The sequence below is a fragment of the Trichomycterus rosablanca genome, chromosome 10 (assembly GCF_030014385.1).
Source record: "Trichomycterus rosablanca isolate fTriRos1 chromosome 10, fTriRos1.hap1, whole genome shotgun sequence".
NCBI lineage: Eukaryota > Metazoa > Chordata > Actinopteri > Siluriformes > Trichomycteridae > Trichomycterus > Trichomycterus rosablanca.
The window spans coordinates 37,426,418-37,451,838 of NC_085997.1; the positions used below are offsets into that span (position 1 = coordinate 37,426,418).

The following is a 25,421-nucleotide window of genomic DNA, read 5'->3' on the forward strand; positions in this document are numbered from 1 at the left end:
TAATTACAGTAAGATTAACTGAGTAAACTGAGCTAATTCTATTTAATAATAGTTTAATAATAAACACTTATTTCACCTGTAATATTTCCATTTACCTACAACAGCTGTAACACAAACACTTTCTCTAGTGCAAACTCATCCAGATGCTGTTTGATCTGCTTGTAAAATAATTAAAGAACCTTACAAATAAATATCTAATATATATATATATACAGTATATATATATATATATATATATATATATATATACAGTGTATCACAAAAGTGAGTACACCCCTCACATTTCTGCAGATGTTTAAGTATATCTTTTCATGGGACAACACTGACAAAATGACACTTTGACACAATGAAAAGTAGTCTGTGTGCAGCTTATATAACAGTGTAAATTTATTCTTCCCTCAAAATAACTCAATATACAGCCATTAATGTCTAAACCACCGGCAACAAAAGTGAGTACACCCCTTAGTGAAAGTTCCTGAAGTGTCAATATTTTGTGTGGCCACCATTATTTCCCAGAACTGCCTTAACTCTCCTGGGCATGGAGTTTACCAGAGCTTCACAGGTTGCCACTGGAATGCTTTTCCACTCCTCCATGACGACATCACGGAGCTGGCGGATATTCGAGACTTTGCGCTCCTCCACCTTCCGCTTGAGGATGCCCCAAAGATGTTCTATTGGGTTTAGGTTTGGAGACATGCTTGGCCAGTCCATCACCTTTACCCTCAGCCTCTTCAATAAAGCAGTGGTCGTCTTAGAGGTGTGTTTGGGGTCATTATCATGCTGGAACACTGCCCTGCGACCCAGTTTCCGGAGGGAGGGGATCGTGCTCTGCTTCAGTATTTCACAGTACATATTGGAGTTCATGTGTCCCTCAATGAAATGTAACTCCCCAACACCTGCTGCACTCATGCAGCCCCAGACCATGGCATTCCCACCACCATGCTTGACTGTAGGCATGACACACTTATCTTTGTGCTCCTCACCTGATTGCCGCCACACATGCTTGAGACCATCTGAACCAAACAAATTAATCTTGGTCTCATCAGACCATAGGACATGGTTCCAGTAATCCATGTCCTTTGTTGACATGTCTTCAGCAAACTGTTTGCGGGCTTTCTTGTGTAGAGACTTCAGAAGAGGCTTCCTTCTGGGGTGACAGCCATGCAGACCAATTTGATGTAGTGTGCGGCGTATGGTCTGAGCACTGACAGGCTGACCCCCCACCTTTTCAATCTCTGCAGCAATGCTGACAGCACTCCTGCGCCTATCTTTCAAAGACAGCAGTTGGATGTGACGCTGAGCACGTGCACTCAGCTTCTTTGGACGACCAACTCGAGGTCTGTTCTGAGTGGACCCTGCTCTTTTAAAACGCTGGATAATCTTGGCCACTGTGCTGCAGCCCAGTTTCAGGGTGTTGGCAATCTTCTTGTAGCCTTGGCCATCTTCATGTAGCGCAACAATTCGTCTTTTAGGATCCTCAGAGAGTTCTTTGCCATGAGGTGCCATGTTGGAACTTTCAGTGACCAGTATGAGAGAGTGTGAGAGCTGTACTACTAAATTGAACACACCTGCTCCCTATGCACACCTGAGACCTAGTAACACTAACAAATCACATGACATTTTGGAGGGAAAATGACAAGCAGTGCTCAATTTGGACATTTAGGGGTGTAGTCTCTTGGGGGTGTACTCACTTTTGTTGCCGGTGGTTTAGACATTAATGGCTGTATATTGAGTTATTTTGAGGGAAGAATAAATTTACACTGTTATATAAGCTGCACACAGACTACTTTTCATTGTGTCAAAGTGTCATTTTGTCAGTGTTGTCCCATGAAAAGATATACTTAAATATCTGCAGAAATGTGAGGGGTGTACTCACTTTTGTGATACACTGTATATATACACATACAGTGTATCACAAAAGTGAGTACACCCCTCACATTTCTGCAGATATTGAAGTATATCTTTTCATGGGACAACACTGACTAAATGACACTTTGACACAATGAAAAGTAGTCTGTGTGCAGCTTATATAACAGTGTAAATTTATTCTTCCCTCAAAATAACTCAATATACAGCCATTAATGTCTAAACCACCGGCAACAAAAGTGAGTACACCCCTTAGTGAAAGTTCCTGAAGTGTCAATATTTTGTGTGGCCACCATTATTTCCCAGAACTGCCTTAACTCTCCTGGGCATGAAGTTTACCAGAGCTTCACAGGTTGCCACTGGAATGCTTTTCCACTCCTCCATGATGACATCACGGAGCTGGCGGATATTCGAGACTTTGCGCTCCTCCACCTTCCGCTTGAGGATGCCCCAAAGATGTTCTATTGGGTTTAGGTCTGGAGACATGCTTGGCCAGTCCATCACCTTTACCCTCAGCCTCTTCAATAAAGCAGTGGTCGTCTTAGAGGTGTGTTTGGGGTCATTATCATGCTGGAACACTGCCCTGCGACCCAGTTTCCGGAGTGAGGGGATCATGCTCTGCTTCAGTATTTCACAGTACATATTGGAGTTCATGTGTCCGTCAATGAAATGTAACTCCCCAACACCTGCTGCACTCATGCAGCCCCAGACCATGGCATTCCCACCACCATGCTTGACTGTAGGCATGACACACTTATCTTTGTACTCCTCACCTGATTGCCGCCACACATGCTTGAGACCATCTGAACCAAACAAATTAATCTTGGTCTCATCAGACCATAGGACATGGTTCCAGTAATCCATGTCCTTTGTTGACATGTCTTCAGCAAACTGTTTGCGGGCTTTCTTGTGTAGAGACTTCAGAAGAGGCTTCCTTCTGGGGTGACAGCCATGCAGACCAATTTGATGTAGTGTGCGGCGTATGGTCTGAGCACTGACAGGCTGACCCCCCACCTTTTCAATCTCTGCAGCAATGCTGACAGCACTCCTGCGCCTATCTTTCAAAGACAGCAGTTGGATGTGACGCTGAGCACGTGCACTCAGCTTCTTTGGACGACCAACGCGAGGTCTGTTCTGAGTGGACCCTGCTCTTTTAAAACGCTGGATGATCTTGGCCACTGTGCTGCAGCTCAGTTTCAGGGTGTTGGCAATCTTCTTGTAGCCTTGGCCATCTTCATGTAGCGCAACAATTCGTCTTTTAAGATCCTCAGAGAGTTCTTTGCCATGAGGTGCCATGTTGGAACTTTCAGTGACCAGTATGAGAGAGTGTGAGAGCTGTACTACTAAATTGAACACACCTGCTCCCTATGCACACCTGAGACCTAGTAACACTAACAAATCACTTGACATTTTGGAGGGAAAATGACAAGCAGTGCTCAATTTGGACATTTAGGCGTGTAGTCTCTTAGGGGTGTACTCACTTTTGTTGCCGGTGGTTTAGACATTAATGGCTGTATATTGAGTTATTTTGAGGGAAGAATAAATTTACACTGTTATATAAGCTGCACACAGACTACTTTTCATTGTGTCAAAGTGTCATTTTGTCAGTGTTGTCCCATGAAAAGATATACTTAAATATCTGCAGAAATGTGAGGGGTGTACTCACTTTTGTGATACACTGTACATACAGTGAGGAAAATAAGTATTTGATCCCCTGCTGATTTTGTAAGTTTACCCCCTTACAAACACTTGAACAGTCTATAATTTTTATGGAAGGTTTATTTTAACAGAGAGAGACAGAATATCAACAAAAAATCCAGAAAAAAAACATTAAATAAAAGTTATAAATGAATTTGTATTTAATTAAGGGAAATAAGTATTTGATCCCCTAGCAAAACGTGACTTAGTGGAGAAACTCTTGTTGGCAAGCACAGAGGTCAGACATTTCTTGTAGTTGGTCACCAGGTTTGTGCACTTGGAAACTCGAAGTTTGAGCTCCCTCCTAGGGGATTAAGGTCTGGAGACTGGCTAGGCCACTCTAGGATCTTAATGTGCTTCTTCTTAAGCCAGTCCTTGGCCGTATGTTTTAGGTCATTGTCATGCTGGAAGACCCATCCACGACCCATCTTCAGTGTTCTGGCTGAGGCCAGGAGGTTCTCATTCAAGATTCTACGGTACATGGCCCTGTTCATCAGCCCCTCAATGCGTTAAAGTCTTCCTGTACCCTTAGCAGAGAAACAGCCCCAAAGCAGAATGTTTCCACCACCATGTTTGACAGTGGGGATGGTGTTCTTGGGGTCAAATCCAGCATTTCTCTGCCTCCAAACACGGCGAGTGGAGTTGATGCCAAAGAGCTCAATTTTGGTCTCATCTGACCATATCACATTCTCCCAAGCTTTCTCTGAATCATTCAGGTGTTCACTGGCAAACTTCAGACGGGCCTGTACATGAGCCTTCTTGAGCAGAGGGACTTTGCGGGCACCGCAGGATCTCAATCCATTACGGTGAAGTGTGTTACTAATGGTTTTCTTGGTGACTGTGCTCCCAGCTCTCTTGAGATCATTGACAAGCTCCTCCCGTGTAATTCTGGACTGACCTCACCTTTCTCAGAATCATTCTTACCCCACCAGGTGAGATCTTGCATGGAGCTCCAGAGTGAGGGCGATTGACTGTGATCTTGTATTTCTTCCATTTTCGAATGATCGCACCAACAGTGGTCTCTTTCTCACCAAGCTTCTTGCTGATGGTCTTGTAGCCCATTCCAGCCTTGTGCAGGTCTACAATCTTGTCCCTGACGTCCTTTGATAGCTCTTTGGTCTTGCCCATGGTGGTCGAGAGATTTGAATGGAAGAAACTGATTCTGTGACAGGAGTCTTTTATACAGGGACAGGACTAATTTGTGTGCCTCATGGGCACATAACCGGTCTGTGGGGGTCAGAATTCTTGCTGGTTGGTAGGGGATCAAATACTTATTTCACCTAATTAAATACAAATTAATTTATAACCTTTATTTAATGTTTTTTTCTGGATTTTTTGTTGATATTCTGTCTCTTCCATAAAAATTATAGACTGTTCAAGTGTTTGTAAGGGGGTAAACTTACAAAATCAGCAGGGGATCAAATACTTATTTTCCCCACTGTGTATATGTGTATATATATATATATATATATAGTATCTCATAAAAGTGAGTACACCTCTCACAAACACTATAGACATGAAACTTGGATATAACTTAGAGTAGTCAGTGTACAGCTTGTATAGCAGTGTAGATTTACAGTCTTCTGAAAATAACTCAACACACAGCCATTAATGTCTAAATAGCTGCAACATAAGTGAGTACACCCCACAGTGAACATGTCCAAATTGTGCCCAAAGTGTCAATATTTTGTGTGACCACCATTATTATCCAGCACTGCCTTAACCCTCCTGGGCATGGAATTCACCAGAGCTGCACAGGTTGCTACTGGAATCCTCTTCCACTCCTCCATGATGACATCACAGAGCTGGTGGATGTTAGACACCTTGAACTCCTCCAACTTCCACTTGAGGATGCGCCACAGGTGCTCAATTGGGTTTAGTCCATCACCTTTACCTTCAGCTTCCTCAGCAAGGCAGTTGCCATCTTGTAGGTGTGTTTGGGGTCGTTATCATGTTGAGTTCTTTGCCATGAGGTGCCATGTTGAATATCCAGTGGCCAGTATGAGAGAATTGTACCCAAAACACCAAATTTAACAGCCCTGCTCCCCATTTACACCTGGAACCTTGACACATGACACCAGGGAGGGACAACGACACATTTGGGCACAATTTGGACATGTTCACTGTGGGGTGTACTCACTATAAACACAACACTTTTGTTTTTGCTCCCATTTTTATGTACACAAAAGGCCTTTTTCTCTTAAATATTGTTCACAAATTTGTCTAAATCTGTGTTAGTGAGCACTTCTCTTTTGCCAAGATAATCCATCCACCTCACAGGTGTGGCATATCAAGATGCTGATTAGACAGCATGATTATTGCACAGGTGTGCCTTAGGCTGGCCACAATAAAAGGCCACTCTAAAATGTGCAGTTTTACTGTATTTAGGATTAATCCGTGAAGATAACACCTCTCCAACATGCCAGACGCCATCGAATGTGAGCGTTTGCCCACTCAAGTCAGTTACGATGACAAACTGCAGTCGTGTGGAGACCCCGATAAGGACGACGAGCATGCAGATGAGCTTCCCTGAGGCGGTTTCTGACAGTTTGTGCAGAAATTCTTTGGTTATGCAAACCGATTGTTGCAGCAGCTGTCTTGGTGGCTGGTCTCTTTGGAGACAGCTTATGGTAAAGAAATGAACATTCAATTCACGGGCAACAGCTCTGGTGGACATTCCTGCAGTCAGCATGCCAATTGCACGCTCCCTCAAAACTTGTGACATCTGTGGCATTGTGCTGTGTGATAAAACTGCACATTTTAGAGTGGCCTTTTATTGTGGCCAGCCTAAGGTACACCTGTGCAATAATCATGCTGTCTAATCAGCATCCTGATATGCCACACCTGTGAGGTGGATGGATTATCTCAACAAAGGAGAAGTGCTCACTAACACAGATTTAGACAAATTTGTGAACAATATTTGAGAGAAAAAGGCCTTTTGTGTACATAGACAAAGTCTTAGATCTTTGGGAGCAAAAACAAAAGTGTTGCGTTTAAATTTTTGTTCAGTATATGTTGCCAGCCATTTAGACATTAATGGCTGTGTCGAGTTATTTTCAGAAGACACTGTGATTGGCTGATAAGATTACAATCATGAGAAAGGTAAAGAAGCTAAGGTCAACAAAGCTGCAGCAATACAGCAAACATCTTTAACATCCATGTCAGAACAAATGATTTAATAATCCAAAAGTAGAAAGAGTAAATCAAAATCATCCCTGGACAGTTTGAACCACAGGATTTTACAACATGAATTTAGACTAAGATTGAGGGAGGTAAGTATGGTGTCAAAATAGGGCCAAAATTATTGAGAACCTAAAAATTTAGGTATTTTGTTCATTTTGTATTTTACATTTATAAATAGTCTGTTTTTCGCTTTTTCTCAATCACGCTTCTCTCGGTCTTGTTTTCGCTTTTTTTGTGCTTCTCTCAGTTACACTTCTTTCAGCTTTTACAGGGCAGTTGTAGCCTAGTGGTTAAGGTACTGGACTAGTAAGCAGGTTCTAATCCCACCACTGTCAGGTTGCAACTGTTGGGCCCTTGAGCAAGGCCCTTAACACCCAGTTGCTTAGACTTTAAGTCGCTTTGGATAAAAGTGTAAAATGCCGTAAATGTTCTCTCTCGACTCAAAAATCTTCTCAAGTTAGATTTTGGCCCCATTTTGACGGGTGGGCGGGATCTCGTCACTCATTGGCTGCTGGAAATAAACCCTGCCACAAATTTATTTTGACAAGAAGGCGGAATCTAGTCACTCATTGGCTGCTGGAGATGAGCACTGCTCATCCTATAGACATCTTTCGTCTCCCTAATCCAGCCTGAAATATTTCCAACTCCTCTGAAGGAGATGGGGGGTCTCAATTTTCATTTAGCAAGCAGAAGTCAGGAAGGGTTTTGACAACTTTGTGATATTACAAACTTTAGAGGCAACTGCACTCTAAAAAATGCTGGGCTAAAAACAAACCAACCTGTATTATTTGGCAACTCAGTGCTGGGTAAATATCGGACAGAACACATGCTGGGTTATTTAAACCCAACTTGTTGGGTTATGCAGTTTAACCATTGTGCTGGTTTGGTTCAAGGTTCTTTTTTTTTTTTACCCAATGCTGGGTTAATTTCACCATGAATGTTGTTTACTCCAATGCATTGTTTACTGATGCTGATATGTAAATTATAATACGGCTACTGTTACTGCTTTTAATAATAATAGTAATAATAACAATAATAAAAAGTCAGCACAAATGTTTTCGTTTTTTTATTATTTAGAATAAATAAAAAAAATATGTTAAACACAGTATGTGGATACACAAAAAAATTTTATATGCTTGGATAAAAGACACTACTCTAAAGGATCATACTAACGGAAAGGTACCATGCTGCTCCACACTCAGTAAATGAGCAAAAAGAGACATTAATAAACTAATTATGTTTTAAAACATTGGAAATAAATTATAATTAATGTTACTGTAACTCTTTTGCCCACGCTCACAAACATTTTGCTGAGGTAAAGTCTTATCTGTTGTTAGCAAAGTAAGATAAAGCTAACTAATTAAACTAAATATATGGTTAGTGATATTTCAAACATATATTTTATTAGCATTTAAAATATTAAAATAAACTGAAAACACTTACCTCAAATACTCTGCTGCAGCAGACTTTGCTGCGCTGTCATCAGGGTTGCCAGATTGCTAGTGTTAAAACGTATTTCAAAACCTGCCGAAATGCATGGGAAATCACCAGTGATGGCATAGTTACCTTGAAAAAGTAACTTAGTTACTTTATTGATTACTTGATTTTAAAAGTAAGTAAGTTAGATTACAAGTTACTTTATTAGTTATATAATGCGGTCCGCTGAAGTATCCCATAATGCAACTGGAGCTGCGTAGGCGCAGTGTTGCCAACTCCTCAGTAAGGAAAGTAGCTATTGGCTGTCCTAAAAGTCGCTAGAAGTCGCTAAATGACGTCATCGCCTAATTTGCATATGGTCCATTTGCATGTAATTGACGCTGTAGAAGAGAGGAATAACATCGTGGGAGAGACAAAAAGTGGGTAAAAACACCCTAAATATGTTTAGAACTACAAATAACATTCTTCTGTTAATTCGTGGTTTGTTTTTGTTTTTTAAGAAAACACTGAGCTACTCTGGGCAGGGTTGCCAGATTGCGACAGTAATTTTCAGCCAAAATGCATGAAAAAACGCCCAAAACACAGGATAAGCAGATGATGTTTAGCATTTCACAAATAATAAACCAGTTAAACCATCATGACCTACAAATTAATATCTTAAAATGTACAGATCAGTAATTATACATTATAAAGGACAATTTTTTTTTGCTTGCATGTCTTTAAAGTAGCCTACCAAGTTTGTAAAATGCATTATTTGTTAGGACACACAACCCTTTGCATGTAAATAAAAATAAACTTGCAAGCAATGAAAGTTTAACCTCTCGTACATATGAGACTTGCTTACCTTCATATTCAACTCAAATCACTTGTCTAACATATGAATCACTGTATTGATGGGCGTGGCAACAGTGTCTTGGACTGGAAAGAATAACCTGTCAATCAAACTTTTGACAACGGGTTTGATGTGGTGACAGAAGGTAGGGAGAAGGGAGACCTATTTATATTCCACCTGCTTTAGCAATAGCTTTTTTTATTTATATTTTAAGCTGCCAAAATAATTACAAGCCAGCCCAAATTTTGTCCACCTGCCAAAGTGTGTTTTTCCCTGCCAATTTCCAACAAAATCCGCTCATTTTGGTATTTGGTATTCTGGCAACACTGACTGTGATACTGACCGCCCGTGCTTGAGGACAGTAACTGCAGAACAATCTGTGTTTTCACGTTCGAGTCTCCAAAAGTCTCCAATAACACCAGAAAAAGTCGCTAGATTTGTCGCTAGTCGCTTTTTTGAAAAAAAGTCGCTAGAGGGGTCTGAAAAGTCGCTAAATAAGTCGCTAAGTTGGCAACACTGCGTAGGCGATTGAAGCGGAATAAGAAACAAGAAAGATGGCGGAGTCCTCTGTTCACAAGTGTAAGTAAGATAAATAAAATAAAAAATTTTTAAAGACAAATAAATAACAAAAAGACGATAAATATCCAAAATTTTGGCGAGTGGGGTTTGTAATGAGTCTGTTACCATGGTGATATTACGTCATCACGTCCCCACGTCATCACTTGACGTTGTTAAGAAGGCGGATGTTGTACTTTTTTACCGGCCGAGTAGTGCACACTTCCTCCAATCTAGTACGTACTCTGTAAGTATGCGATTCTGGACGCAGCCCGTGACTTAACTGTCGCATAGGCCAGACGTCACTCCCCGAGACGCAAAAAGAAAGCAAAAATATATCTTTTTACTAAGGAAAATGACAAAAATAGTAACGCACAGTAACTTGGATAAGTAACTTTTATCTGATTACTGGATTGGAAATAGTAACGCGTTAGATTACTCGTTACTGAAAAATGTTGTCAGATTGAGTGACATCAGTGGAAATCACCCAAGCATGCTCATAAAGAACATCATAATAATAAACTGCTGATATCTTACAGATTAGTTATTATAAATTCAGTGACATTTGAAATATTTTTATTTGCAGTGTCGCGTTTCCTTGAAACTTTCCAATTTATTTCCAGTTTCGAATAAAATCCTCCCAATCTGGCAACACAAGAATATAAATGTACATTTGTAATGGCCTAAGAGAATTTAGCCACTGGCAACAGGACATGATAACCCAAGTGCTGGGTTGAGAAAATAACCCAACAGTTGGGTTATTGGAGTGAGAAATAAGGTTTTTGAAGTGGAATAACAGACACCAGGCATTCAGGATTTAAGGTACTCGGTGAGCAGTGCTTATTTCCAGCAGCCAATGAGTGGCGAGATCCCGCCCACTTGTTAAAACGGTGCCAGAATCTAACTTGAGAAGATTTTTGAGTAGAGAGAAAAAGCGTAACTGAGAGAAATGCAAAAAAAAAAGCGGAAGCGAGAAACTTTTTAAACTGAAAGCGAGACCAAGAGAAGCGTGATTGAGAAAAAGTGCAGCCAAAGGCGAAAAACGGACTATTTATAAATGTAAAATACAAAATGAACTCAAAATCTGCTCTTTAGGTTCTCAATACTTTTGGCCCTATTTTGACGCCATAGTAGTATAGTTAAGAGAGAAGCTAAAAGAATTGCAGGATGACCTGAAAAACGAAAGAACAGCAGTTACACCCAGAACAGTATCTTCCAGAACAATCTTCCTTTCTACATCTACAAAGCCTTTCTACAAGAGCGGAGGCTGTTATAGTCACAAGGCAGCCGTTTACATTATAGTGTGTAAATGAATTTAAAAAAAATTCAGATTACTGCTATTGTAAGGATGATTGTATCAGATTGATATCGACTGATACTGAAATTTAAGATTTAGAAGGTTTTATTGTCATTTACAGCTATACAAGTACACAGTGAAACAAAACAACGTTTCTCCGGACCAGAGTGCAACACAAAACACAAGTGCAAACAACACAACACTGTAATAAATAAAATCAGTGTAATGAATACAAAAACAATAAATACAAGGCATTTTTAGATCTACAAAAGTAAAGGGGGCAGGTCCAAAATACAAGTGTACACAGGACTGAATATAGGTCAAGTGAGGAAAATAATAAAAAACATAGATTATAGCAAATCTATTATAGAACTGTGTGTAAATTAAAAGTGATATAATAACAGTCACTGAGTGTAAGAGAAGTTAAATTTATTACTGAAGATCCAAGGAACAAGACTGTCAGGTGGAGTGTGTGGGGCCCAGTGTTGCAATTGTAGCCTAGTGGTTAAGATACTGGACTAGCAATTAAGCAAGGCCCTTAACCCTCAAGTGCTTAGACAACAAAGTGTCACCGTACTGTAAGTCACTTTAGATAAAAAGCATCTGCTAAATCCCAAAAATGTAAATGTGTGGATGTGTGAGCTCTGATATCTGCATTGTATTATAAGTAGAAAAAAGTGGGATCTTTAATTCCCTAAACACAAATGAAGAGGACACAAGATTAACAATGAGGAACAGATTAAAACAATAATCAAGAAGCAAAACAGGAGAATTGTGGGATCATACAGTCTGATTTGTTAAATATGAAGCAAAACCACTAAAATACTAACTGGTTGGTTTGTAAATAGTTAATTATATTTTGTATGTCATTATTAATTTGTTAAAATGTTTAAAATTAAACCAATTTCCATTTTTTTGTAAATATTAATTAATCATTCTGTCTCATTACAGAACGTAAGTTTGTGTACATGTTTGGTGCAGTGGCTCTGATTATTGTGAACACTGTTGCTTTGTTAGTCGAGCTGATCCTAAAAGCACGTGAGTAAAATCTACAGCAATAAAATCACATAACATTTCATCAAATAACACCACATCACATAACACCTCATCACATATCATCACATAACAGCACCTCATCAAATATCACATCACATAACAGCACCTTATCACATAACACCTCATCACATAACAGCACCTCATCAAATATCACATCACATAACAGCACCTCATCACATAACACCTCATCACATATCATCACATAACAGCACCTCATCACATATCACATCACATAACAGCGCCTCATCAAATATCACATCACATAACAGCACCTCATCACATAACACCTCATCACATATCATCACATAACAGCACCTCATCAAATATCACATCACATAACAGCACCTCATCACATAACACCTCATCACATATCATCACATAACAGCACCATCACATAACACCTCATCACATAACACCTCATCACATAACAGCACCATCACTTAACACCTAATCACATATCACCTAATCACATATCACCTCATTACATATAACCTCATTACATATAACCTCATCACATATGGAGACATTGGACATTTAATGACAAGACAACTCATGTAATTTTTCTATTATATTACATATTGCATATATACTGTATTTATTTCTACTAACATTGTACTGCAATGCTTACTTATTATTTCTTATGCACCTTAAGCCTATTGAATTAATAGTTTTAACTGAGTCTTTTATTTACTTAATACTTTTTGCTATTGTACCTAATAATGTGATCTATCTATCTCTCTATCTATCTCTCTATCTGTCTGTCTGTCTATCTATCTATCTAATCACCTCATCACCTGACACCTCATCACATAACACCTCATCACGTAACACCTCATCACGTAACACCTCATCACGTAACACCTCATCACATAACACCTCATCACATAACACCTCATCACATAACACCTCATCACATAACGTCACCTCATCACATAACACCCTCATCACATAACACCTCATCACGTAACACCTCATCACATAACAACTCATCACATAACACCTCATCACATAACACCTCATCACATAACACCTCATCACATAACACCTCATCGCATAACACCACCTCATCACATAACACCTCATCACATAACACCTCATCACGTAACACCTCATCACATAACAACTCATCACATAACACCTCATCACATAACACCTCATCGCATAACACCACCTCATCACATAACACCTCATCACATAACACCCTCATCACGTAACACCTCATCACGTAACACCTCATCACATAACACCACCTCATCACGTAACACCTCATCACGTAACACCTCATCACATAACACCTCATCACATAACACCTCATCACATAACACCTCATCACATAACACCCTCATCACGTAACACCTCATCACATAACACCTCATCACATAACACCTCATCACATAACACCCTCATCACGTAACACCTCATCACATAACACCTCATCACATAACACCTCATCACATAACACCCTCATCACGTAACACCTCATCACATAACACCTCATCACATAACACCACCTCATCACATAACAACACCTCATCGCATAACACCTCATCGCATAACACCTCATCGCATAACACCTCATCACATAACACCTCATCACATAACATCTCATCACATAACACCACCTCATCACATAACATCTCGTCACATAACACCTCGTCACATAACACCTCATCGCATAACACCTCATCGCATAACACCTCATCATGTAACACCTCATCACATAACACCTCATCACATAACACCTCATCACATAACACCACCTCATCACATAACACCTCATCACATAACACCACCTCATCACATAACACCTCATCACATAACACCTCGTCACATAACAACACCATCACATAACACATCATCACAGCACATCACATAACACCTCATCATATAACATCACCTCATCACATAACACCTTATCATATAACATCACCTCATCACATAACACCTCATCACATAACACCTTATCACATAACAGCACCATCACATAACACCTCATCACATAACACGTCATCACATAACACCTCATCACATAACACCTTATCACATAACAACACCATCACATAACACCTCATCACATAACACCTCATCACATAACAACACCATCACATAACAACACCATCACATAACACCTCATCACATAACAACACCATCACATAACACCTCATCACATAACATCTCATCACATAACAACACCATCACATAACAACACCATCACATAACATCTCATCACATAACAACACCATCACATAACAACACCATCACATAACACCTCATCACATAACAACACCATCACATAACACCCTCATCACATAACACCTCATCACGTAACACCTCATCACATAACAACTCATCACATAACACCTCATCACATAACACCTCATCACATAACACCTCATCACATAACACCACCTCATCACATAACACCTCATCACATAACACCCTCATCACGTAACACCTCATCACGTAACACCTCATCACATAACACCACCTCATCACGTAACACCTCATCACGTAACACCTCATCACATAACACCTCATCACATAACACCTCATCACATAACACCTCATCACATAACACCCTCATCACGTAACACCTCATCACATAACACCTCATCACATAACACCTCATCACATAACACCCTCAGCACGTAACACCTCATCACATAACACCTCATCACATAACACCTCATCACATAACACCCTCATCACGTAACACATCATCACATAACACCTCATCACATAACACCACCTCATCACATAACACCACCTCATCACATAACAACACCTCATCGCATAACACCTCATCGCATAACACCTCATCGCATAACACCTCATCACATAACACCTCATCACATAACATCTCATCACATAACACCACCTCATCACATAACATCTCGTCACATAACACCTCGTCACATAACACCTCATCGCATAACACCTCATCGCATAACACCTCATCATGTAACACCTCATCACATAACACCTCATCACATAACACCTCATCACATAACACCACCTCATCACATAACACCTCATCACATAACACCACCTCATCACATAACACCTCATCACATAACACCTCGTCACATAACAACACCATCACATAACACATCATCACAGCACATCACATAACACCTCATCATATAACATCACCTCATCACATAACACCTCATCACATAACACCTTATCATATAACATCACCTCATCACATAACACCTCATCACATAACACCTTATCACATAACAGCACCATCACATAACACCTCATCACATAACACGTCATCACATAACACCTCATCACATAACACCTTATCACATAACAACACCATCACATAACACCTCATCACATAACACCTCATCACATAACAACACCATCACATAACAACACCATCACATAACACCTCATCACATAACAACACCATCACATAACACCTCATCACATAACATCTCATCACATAACAACACCATCACATAACAACACCATCACATAACACCTCATCACATAACAACACCATCACATAACACCTCATCACATAACACCTCATCACATAACAACACCATCACATAACAACACCATCACATAACACCTCATCACATAACAACACCATCACATAACACCTCATCACATGACAGCACCTCATCACATAACATCACCTCATCACATAACACCTTATCGCATATTGGTCAAGTCAAGTCAACATTATTTTTATAGCGCTTTTTACAATAGACATTGTCTCAAAGCAACTTCACAAAATCCAGGACCAACAGATACAAAAACCCCTGTTAAGCAAGCCGAGGGCGACTGTGGCAGGAAAACTCCCTGAAAATTACAGGAAGAAACCTTGAGAGGAACCAGACTCAGCAGGGCCCATCCTTCATGGGTGGCCTGGAGGATACTTTAAATAAGTAGGATTTACACAAATCATGCAGGAGCAGCGTCGTTGTCACGGCAGTCTCGACTTTAATCCTGAACCTCGGCGGGTAAACAGGTTTCCATCAGAATGCCCTCGGGGTAAAACAACAGAGAATGTAGTTAATAATGTACAATGCTAGTTGAGTAAAACAGTTTTACAGAGAGTTTTAGACTCCGGCAGCCCTAATTATTACAGCATAACTAAAAAGGGAGAGCGAGCAGGTAACAAGGTCATGAAGGCTTTCACAGGACATCAGCGTCCACCTCTCCTACCCAAACCGGAGTGATCGGACAAGAGAGGCAGAACGACAGCGACCCAACATCCCTGATCACCACAAGTTTCTATGACCAAGAACCCCCAAGCTCTGCGCCTTTGTCTATACTAATCAAAAACCTGTGAAAATAAATATGTTTTCAGTCTAGACTTAAACATTGAGACTGTGTCCGAATCCCTAACAGAGGCAGGAAGATTATTCCAAAGTTGTGGAGCTTTGTAAGAAAATGCTCTTCCACCAGCTGTGATCTTTTTAATTTTAGGAACTATAAGTAACCCTGCATCTTGTGAGTGAAGTGGACGCGCTGGATTGTAGTGATTAATAAGTTCACTCAGATACTGTGGAGCCAGACCATGTAGCGCTTTATAGGTTAGTAAAAGTATTTTGTATTCAATGCGGAATTTAACTGGCAGCCAGTGTAGAGATGATAGAACAGGACTAATATGATCAAATTTTCTAGTTCTAGTTAGCACTCGAGCTGCTGCATTTTGAACTAACTGGAGTTTGTTTATGGATCTACCAGAGCATCCAGTTAGAAGAGCATTACAATAATCTAACCGAGAAGTTATAAACGCATGGATCAGTTTTTCAGCGTCATTTACAGATTTTAGAGATATTACGCAGATGAAAGAAAGCAACTCTAGTAATATTATTAATGTGTGTATCAAAGGAAAGATCTGAATCTAGTGTGACACCTAAGTTTTTTACATCTGGGCTGGGAGTAACAGAGAAAGTTTTTACAAGTAACAAGTCAACAAGTAAAACCTCAGTTTTATCTGAATTAAGTAAAAGAAAATTACACGACATCCAGTTTTTTATGTCGTTTACACAATCTTCAATCTTACTGATTGTGTCAGTATCATTTGGTTTGGCTGATATATACAGCTGTGTGTCATCTGCATAGCAGTGAAAGTTTATGCCATGTTTATGAATAATTTCACCTAGTGGAAGCATATAGAGGGTAAATAATAGCGGTCCCAGTACCGACCCCTGTGGAACACCACACTTTATTTTTGTAGTTTCCGAGCATTTATTATTTACATAAACGAATTGAGAGCGGTCAGTCAAATATGATTGAAACCAAGAGAGTGCGAGTCCTTTAACACCTGCTGTATTTTCTAGCCTCTCCAGTAAAATTTTATGATCGACCGTATCAAACGCTGCACTAAGATCTAATAGAACAAGAAAAGAGACACATCCATTATCAGAAGACATTAACAACTCGTTAACTACTCTAATTAATGCGGTTTCATCACATATTACCTCATCACATAACACCTCATCACATAACAGCACCTCGTCACATAAAATATCACATAACAACACCTCATCACATATCACCTCATCACATAACAGCACATCACATAACACCTCATCACATAACAGCACCTCACCACATAACACCTCATCACATAACAATGCCTCATCACATAACAACGCCTCATCACATAACAGCACATCACATAACACCTCATCACATAACAATACCTCATCACATAACAATACCTCATCACATAACAGCACCTCATCACATAACAGCACCTCATCACATAACAGCACCTCATCACATAACAGCACCTCATCACATAACACCTCATCACATAACACCTCATCACATAACACCTCATCACATAACACCTCATCACATAACACCACCTCATCACATAACACCTCATCACACAACACCTCATCACATAACACCTCATCACATATCACCTCATCACATAACACCTTATCACATAACAAAACCTCATCACATAACATCACCTCATCACATAACAGCACCTCATCACAACACCTCATCACATAACACCTTATCACATAACAACAACTCTTCACATAACAGCACCTCATCACATAACACCTCATCACATAACAACACCTCATCACATAACACTTCATCACATAACACCTCATCACATAACAACACCTCATCACAACACCTCATCACCTCATCACATAACACCTTATCACATAACAACACCTCATCACATAACACTTCATCACATAACACCTCATCACATAACAACACCTCATCACAACACCTCATCACCTCATCACATAACACCTTATCACATAACAACACCTCTTTACATAACAACACCTCATCACATAACACTTCATCACATAACACCTCATCACATAACAACACCTCATCACAACACCTCATCACCTCATCACATAACACCTCATCACATAACAACACCTCATCACATAACACTTCATCACATAACACCTCATCACATAACAACACCTCATCACAACACCTCATCACCTCATCACATAACACCTTATCACATAACAACACCTCTTTACATAACAGCACCTCATCACATAACACCTCATCACAACACCTCATCACATATCACCTCATCACATAACACCTTATCACATAACATCACCTCATCACATAACAGCACCTCATCACATAACAGCACCTCATCACATAACAGCACCTCATCACATAACAACGCCTCATCACATAACAGCACATCACATAACACCTCATCACATAACACCTCATCACATAACACCTCATCACATAACACCACCTCATCACATAACACCTCATCACACAACACCTCATCACATAACGTCACCTCATCACATATCACCTCATCACATAACACCTTATCACATAACAAAACCTCATCACATAACATCACCTCATCACATAACAGCACCTCATCACAACACCTCATCACATAACACCTTATCACATAACAACACCTCTTCACATAACAGCACCTCATCACATAACACCTCATCACATAACACCTCATCACATATCACCTCATCACATAACAACACCTCATCACATAACACTTCATCACATAACACCTCATCACATAACAACACCTCATCACAACACCTCATCACCTCATCACATAACACCTTATCACATAACAACACCTCTTTACATAACAGCACCTCATCACATAACACCTCATCACAACACCTCATCACATATCACCTCATCACATAACACCTTATCACATAACATCACCTCATCACATAACACCTCATCACATAACAGCACCTCATCACATAACAGCACCTCATCACATAACAGCACCTCATCACATAACAGCACCTCATCACATAACATCACCTCATCACATAACACCTCATCACAACACCATCACATAACAGCACCTCATCACATAACACCTCTTTACATAATAGCACCTCATCACATAACACCTCATCACATAACACCTCATCACAACACCTCATCACAACACCTCATCACATATCACCTCATCACATAACACCTTATCACATAACATCACCTCATCACATAACACCTCATCACATAACAGCACCTCATCACATAACACCTCATCACATAACAGCACCTCATCACATAACACCTCATCACATAACAGCACCTCATCACATAACACCTCATCACAACACCTCATCACATAACACCTCATCACATAACACCTCATCACAACACCATCACATAACAGCACCTCATCACATAACACCTCATCACATAACACCTCATCACAACACCATCACATAACAGCACCTCATCACAGAACACCTCATCACATAACAGCACCTCATCACATAACACCTCATCACATAATACCTCATCACGTAACACCTGATCACATAACAACACCTCATCACATAACACCTCATCACATATCGCATAACAGCACCTCATCACATAGCATCATCTTATCATATAACATAATTTCATCACATAACACCTCATCACATGACAGCACCACATCAGTAACTGATCCACCAACCTGAAGAATTCTAGGTTCAACAAACTTTAATAACCACATAAATATATAATTGATTACTGAATTAAGTAATAAAATGTGTTTAATTGATTTTACCACATGCATGAATTATTGATTTTATAACAGTTTGTTTTACAGTTACAATATTGAATTTTTTTTTTTATATAATCATCAGGAAATGGTGAACGAAATGTGAAGGATCTGACAGTTGTTGTTCTACCATGTGAAAGTGTCCTCGTCTTTTGCTGTTACCTGTTAAATTTAAAAAGAGTCTGGCATATTTTAGCTGAAAGAAGGTAAGGCAATAAATCACATTAAAGAGAAAAGAAACTGAATTCTGTTATTTTGTGCCATTCGAAAACACACAGACCAGCTGGAACTTAAACACTTAATACAGAGACAATGACAGAGATTTAGTCACAACAATCAATATAATCACTGCAGACTGAAATAAAATGAGCAGGAATGTAGTTCAGCATGAATCAGTGTTTCTCTACAGTCATTATTTCTCATACATCACAAAAATAAATGTTTTTATGTCTTCATACAGAAATGAAAGAAAACAAAGGAAGGCACTTCGGGCTCAGCCGTTGCTTTAGGTAAGAGGTTTTACCAGTTAAAATGTTTAAATACTGATTTTTACTCCACAAATTACTCCACAGTTCATATCTTGTAACATAGAACTTAACGGTACAAAATCAGGAAAGTACGAATCTGGTAGCTCCTGCACCTCAGCCATCAGTTACAAACTTTAGAGTACACATTATTTCTGTATATTATGAAACCATCTACAAAACAAACCTTAACATTTATTTTTGTCTTTGTTTGACACATAGTACAAAGTGTGTTGTGATGTAACAAGTCAGACATTCAGATAGCTAAAAAATGTTATATTGTTTTTGTTGTGTTTTCAATTTAATTTAGGCCAATAACAAATTCACATATATTTACTACTATTTAATTATTGTAATTAAAAAACTTAAAATGAAATAATGCTGTACATAGGTACTATATATAATGTCTAGGGTCAGAGCAATGATTCACAACAAAATGAAAAATGTGGTTTAGTTGCATTTATTTTCATTTTGATGTACAGTATATGTGTTACATCTTATACATCTATACAGTGATTTTTTGATCTGTAGCATTAATTGTTTTTCTGTTTTTACAGTGAGCTTGTGGTCTTTTGTGATCTTATTAGAAATGCGGATATTTAACACAAGGGCAAAAAATGTAACTGGGCTAAACATAGGCCTAATGAACTTATTCAAGAAATCATATAACGCAGACACTGGTGGTGGGATAATCTCATGTTTATACAAAGCTTTTTCTGACCCAAAAATACATTCAACTCTGTATATTAAAGCCAAATGGGAAAAGGAAGGGGGGATATTTATATCAGAGGAAGAATGGACAACGATATGGCGATATCAGTGGAAGTGCACCAGGTCTCAATATTGGAGGGAGTTTGGGTGGAAAAACTCAATAAGATACTTTATTACACCTTCTCAGAAATCACATTATGATAATAACCCCCCTGTCTGCTGGAGAAACTGTGGAAATCAAAACGCTAATCACTTCCATATATTTTGGGACTGCCCGGGTATTAAAGACTACTGGATGGGGATACATAAAGCTCTACAAGATATTTTTGAATGTGAAATTAACCTAGAGTGCAAGAGCACATATTTTGGACTTATACCTCAAGAGTGGGGGAAAAATGATAAACACTTAATAAATGCATTATTAGTGGCTGCCAAGAAAGCTCTTACCAGGAAGTGGTTGTCCCGGGAGAGTCCAACCCTGAATGCATGGATGGACATCACATTGGGAATTTATCAAATGGAGAGGATGACAGCATTCTTAAATTTAAAATTTGAACAATTTGATTCATATTGGGGAAAATGGGTTAATTATGTGACACCCCTCAGACCTGATTTTATTTTTACAGAGTAATATATAGGTTATATATAAAAATTCACTCCCTGATTGTACATAGTTTATTTAGAAGTACTTTTATTATTATTGTCGTTATTATTGTTATTATTATTGTATTTTTCCCTCCACGAATGGGAAGAGAGGGATAAAGGAAATATTGAAAAAATGTATAAAACTCAAAAAAACAGTTTGTACTGAAAATATTGTGATGTTAAATGTCAATAAATAAAGAATTTAAAAAAAAAAGAAAAAAAAAAGAAATGCGGATATTTTATACCAAGAAGAAAGAAAAATGTGCAAAGTGAAGCAGCAGCTCCACTACAAGTCCTGATTAATGATGAATACGTTAGTATTATTCTTGAATTACAGTGGACTTAATTTACGAATGTAATTGGTTCTGAAGGGCTGTTCTTAAGTCAAAATGTTGGTTAGTTAAACCTATTTTTCCCATAAGAAATAATGTAAATAGAATTAATTCGTGCCAGACCTCCCAAACCTCCCCTTACCCCTAACCTTTCTAATGTCTTAAATGCTCTTTTTTGTTATAAATACTATATATATACAGTACAGTGAGGAAAATAATTATTTGATCCCCTGCTGATTTTGTAAGTTTACCACCTTACAAAGATTTGAACAGTCTATAATTTTTATGGAAGGGTTAATTTTAACAGAGAGAGACAGAATATCAACAAAAAATCCAGAAAAAAAAAAACATTAAATAAAAGTTATAAATTAATTTGTATTTGATTAGGTGAAATAAGTATTTGATCCCCTAGCAAAACGTGACCTAGTACTTGGTGGAGAAACCCTTGTTGGCAAGCACAGAGGTTAGACGTTTCTTGTAGTTGGTCACCAGGTTTGCACACATCTCGGGGGGGGGATTTTGGCCCACTCCTCTTTACGGAATCTCCAAATCCTGAAGGTTTCGAGGCTGTCGCTTGGAAACTGGAAGTTTGAGCTCCCTCCACAGATTTTCTAGGGGATTAAGGTCTGGAGACTGGCTAGGCCACTCTAGGATCTTAATGTGCTTCTTCTTAAGCCAGTCCTTTTTTGCCTTGGCTGTATGTTTTGGGTCATTGTCATGCTGGAAGACCCATCCACGACCCATCTTCAGTGTTCTGGCTGAGGCCAGGAGGTTCTCATTCAAGATTCTACGGTACATGGCACCGTTCATCAGCCCCTCAATGCGTTAAAGTCTTCCTGTACCCTTAGCAGAGAAACAGCCTCAAAGCAGAATGTTTCCACCTCCATGTTTGACAGTGGGGATGGTGTTCTTGGGGTCAAATCCAGCATTTCTCTGCCTCCAAACACGGCGAGTGGAGTTGATGCCAAAGAGCTCAATTTTGGTCTCATCTGACCATATCATATTCTCCCAAGCTTTCTCTGAATCATTTAGGTGTTCATTGGCAAACTTCAGACGGGCCTGTACATGAGCGTTCTTGAGCAGAGAGACTTTGCGGGCACTGCAGGATCTCAATCCATTACGGCGAAGTGTGTTACTAATGGTTTTCTTGGTGACTGTGCTCCCAGCTCCCTTGAGATCATTGACAAGCTCCTCCCGTGTAATTCTGGGCTGACCTCACCTTTCTCAGAATCATTCTTACCCCACCAGGTGAGATCTTGCATGGAGCTCCAGAGTGAGGGTGATTGACTGTGATCTTGTATTTCTTCCATTTTCGAATGATCGCACCAACAGTGGTCTCTTTCTCACCAAGCTTCTTGCTGATGGTCTTGTAGCCCATTCCAGCCTTGTGCAGGTCTACAATCTTGTCCCTGACGTCCTTTGATAGCTCTTTGGTCTTGCCCATGGTGGTCGAGAGATTTGAACGGAAGAAACTGATTCTGTGACAGGAGTCTTTTATACAGGGACAGGACTAATTTGTGTGCCTCATGGGCACATAACCGGTCTGTGGGGGTCAGAATTCTTGCTGGTTGGTAGGGGATCAAATACTTATTTCCCTTAATTAAATATAAATTAATTTATAACCTTTATTTAATGTTTTTTTTCTGGATTTTTTGTTGATATTCTGTCTCTCTCTGTTAAAATAAACCTTCCATAAAAATTATAGACTGTTCAAGTCTTTGTAAGGGGGTAAACTTACAAAATCAGCAGGGGATCAAATACTTATTTTCCCCACTGTGTGTATATATATATATATATATATATATATATATATATATATATATATATATATATATATATATATATATATATATATATTCCCTTAAATCTTAAATTATAGAATAGACATTCCTGTAATAAACAATAATAAACAACAATACACAGTAGTACTGTACAGTGCTGTGAAAAAGTATTTGCCCCTTACAGATTTCTTTGGTTTTTGCTTTTTTGTCATACTTACATTTTTCAGATTATTAAACCAATTTTAACATCAGACAAAGAGAACCTGTGTGAATACAAAATGCAGTTTTTCAATGATGATTTAAGGGAAAAAAGCTATCAAAACCAACCTGACCCTGTGTGAAAAGGTAATTGCCCTTAAACCTAATAACTGGTTGTGCCACCCTTGGCAGCAACAACTGCAATCAAGCGTTTGTGATAACTGGCAATGAGTCTTTCACATCTCTGTGGAGGAATTTTGGCCCACTCTTCTTTGCAGAATTCTTTTAATTCAGCCACATTAGAGGGTTTTTGAGCATGAACGTCCTGTTTAAGGTCATGCCACAGCATCTCAATCGGATTCAAGTCCGGACTTTGACTAGGCCACTCCGAAACTTAGTTTTTTTTTTTAAAAGCTATTCATAGTTTGACTTGCTGGTGTGCTTCGGATCATTGTCTTGCTGCAGAACCCAAGTACGCTTGAGCTTAAGGTCACGAACTGATGGCCGGACATTCTCCTTCAGGATTTTCTGGTAGAGAGCAGAATTCATGGTTCCATCAGTTACAGCAAGTCGTCCAGGTCCTGAAGCAGCAAAGCAGCCCAAGACCATCACACCACCACCACCACCATGTTTGACTGTGGGTATGATGTTCTTTTTCTGAAATGCTGTGTTAGTTTTACTCCAGATGTAACGGGGCCACTTTTGTCTCGTCAGTCCACAGAATATTTTCCCAAAAGTCTTGGGGATTATCAAGATGTTTTTTGGCAAATGTGAGACGAGCCTTTGTGTTCTTTTTGGTCAGCAGTGGTTTTTGCCTGGGAACTCTCTCATGGATACCATTTTTGCCCAGTCTCTTTCTTATTGTTGAATCATGAACACTGACCTTAACTGAGGCGAGTGAGGCCTGCAGTGCTTCAGATGTTGTTCTGGGTTCTTTTGTGACCTCCTGGATGAGTTGTCGGCACAAAGGGCAAGGTTGTTTGTGATAGCTTAATGAATGAAAACATTTAAAAATGGCTTTTTGTATTCACTCAGGTTATCTTTGTCTGATATTCAAATTTGTTTGATAATCTGAAACATTTAAGTGTGACAAATGTACAAAAACAAAAGAAATCTGTAAGGGGGCAAATACTTTTTACAGCACTGTATAGAGAGAGAGAGAGAGATGGTCATAGTCAACTTGTTCGTGAGGTTGAAAAAGATTGCTCGTAACCCAAAATGATTGTAAGGTAAACCGTACGTAACCCATGGGTGGGTCTACTGTA

The 25,421-nt window shown here is 39.2% G+C and overlaps 1 long non-coding RNA gene across 2 annotated transcripts in view; it reads left to right on the forward strand.

Annotated features, from left to right (window-relative positions):
• The window catches only part of LOC134322027 (uncharacterized), a 29,722-nt gene that overhangs the window by 383 nt on the left and 3,918 nt on the right, over positions 1–25,421 (forward strand). The window contains exons 2-4 of one of the 2 annotated variants that reach the window (XR_010013948.1): positions 11,820–11,906; positions 20,051–20,171; positions 20,426–20,474. This is a non-coding gene — a long non-coding RNA (uncharacterized LOC134322027). Of the gene's footprint in view, positions 1–11,819; positions 11,907–16,399; positions 16,481–20,050; positions 20,172–20,425; positions 20,475–25,421 lie in introns of those variants that run through there. The other variant, XR_010013949.1, reaches the window with a different exon arrangement.